Below are 1947 nucleotides of genomic sequence, written 5' to 3'. Positions count from 1 at the left end.
AAAAAAAAAAAAAAAAGAAAGAAAAGAAAAAAGAAAGTATATAGTACATGGAGCTGGATTGATAGAAATTTTTTTTCCTCTGTTTAATAATGACCAATATTGATGGTAAAGATTAGTTTTTTGCTCATGAAGGGCAAGTTTGTAATAAGACTTGAAGCAGTTCTTCTGCATATCCCGCCTCTAAAATACATTCTTTTTCCTTTCCATAATGTGATTCAGATTCAGACCTTTACTTCACCCTTGATATAGTTACCTGACATGAAAAGGTGTCCCGCTCCATTCTTCCTGTCTCACAGCCGAGGGTGCATATGCGTGTGCCCAAGGGTGCACAGAGCTGGTATCTAAACCTTTTGCAAATTCTTCTGTTAGAACCTCTAAGAGTCACATGATGTCTGATGATTTATTTGTTTAACCTTCACTATAAGGAAGAAAAATGATGTGCTTCACACTGTATATTAAATTTTGAGAGGTGCAGTTTACAAATATTCTGAATCTTCGGTACCTTTCCATTGCTAAGTAGGTATATGATCAGGGTGTTCAAATTAGGTTACAATATTTAAGCAGAGCACTATCGTTCCAGCTCCTTGGATGTTTAATAAAATAAAACAAAACCTGACACCCACTTGTTCATGTGATTTGACTTAAGAACACTGATATTTACTAGTAGATTTGGGACCAGAAATTGGTTTACCTGATTCATTATACCAAACTGCCTTGGGATTTTAATGGACTGTTAAACAATAAATAAATGCAGTGCAGTTCTTGCATTATCAGAATCCAGTTATTTAGTAAAGAAACTAAAAATCTCTCAGTGGTATCATGCATAGCGCAGTTGTGGGTTACCGTGGAGCACAATATGAATTAGATTTCTTGTAAGCGTACTCAAGGCCTGCGGTGGTGTTCAGCAAGGGTTACCATGGTGGAGCTGCCCCTGGAAGCACACAGACTCTTGTTGGAGCCCCAGCTCTGCCGTACTCTGGTCCCAGTAAAGTACATTAAAGACAGAGAAACCTGATCATGTATTTGTTGGGAGAATTAAATAAGATCTTGGGTGTTGGGTAAATGTAGCCCATTAGAAATTCATAGTAAATACAAAGTATGTAGGGCTTTATTGGTAACGATTATCATCTGACTCAGTCCTAGAAAATATGTTCTTTTAAATGTCGTAGGTTACCTGTGAACAGTCTTGTAAACAGGATTTCACTTTTTCAGGGAATTTCTTACATTAGTAGAATCTCTTTACTATCCTCTCATTTCTCTTGGAATTTGTTATCAGGTGAAATGCTTTTAGATGAATATAGTGATCTCTTTTCAATTTGAAAAATCTTTCCTTGGCATTAGTTTCACATCTTTTAGTGTAGAATTTCAGTTTCTTAAAATTTATTTATTTGGGGGGGTGGCAATGAAGAATGAACCCAGCATTTTGCAAATTGAGGCAAGTACTCTGCCTCTGAGCCCTCAGTCCTGCAGATAAGTTTTTCCAAGATCAAAAAAGAGTTAAGTACTCTTGAAAAACTTCTTAAAAATAATTTTTCTGACCGCTGTTGTTACTTTTCCACAAATTCTCCTTAAATTCTTCCCCCAAACCCTACAGTTCTAGAGTGAACCCACAGGCACTTGCCCTGTGTGCAGCAGCCCCAGCCCCTTTTAGCTTTTGCTTCACTAAGTTGCCCAGGCTGGCATCAAACTTGCAGTCCTGCTTCAGCCTACTGAGTAGCAGGCATGTGCCACTGTGCCCTGCAAGATCCGTGTTTAATAAATGTTTTCTAGCAGAAATTCTATCAATTAGCACAGAATTATTTATCTGAAAGTTTTTCCAAACTTTTATTAAACTAGAAATCATATTATTGGTTGTTATTAAATGCTTATGTTTTTCCCTCTTCCCTTTGAATAGCATTTAATTCCTAACCTTCATAGGTAACTTTTTTTTTTTTTTTTTTTTTTTTT

The 1947-nt window shown here is 36.5% G+C and overlaps 1 protein-coding gene across 1 annotated transcript in view; it reads left to right on the top strand.

Annotated features, from left to right (window-relative positions):
• The window catches only part of Ttc17 (tetratricopeptide repeat domain 17), a 90590-nt gene that overhangs the window by 38722 nt on the left and 49921 nt on the right, over positions 1-1947 (top strand). The window lies entirely within an intron of this gene.

Source organism: Fukomys damarensis, unplaced genomic scaffold (genome assembly GCF_012274545.1).
Source record: "Fukomys damarensis isolate Sample0158 unplaced genomic scaffold, DMR_v1.0_HiC HiC_scaffold_27, whole genome shotgun sequence".
In the NCBI taxonomy this organism is placed as follows: Eukaryota; Metazoa; Chordata; class Mammalia; order Rodentia; family Bathyergidae; genus Fukomys; species Fukomys damarensis.
This window is presented reverse-complemented; position numbering and strand designations above follow the sequence as displayed.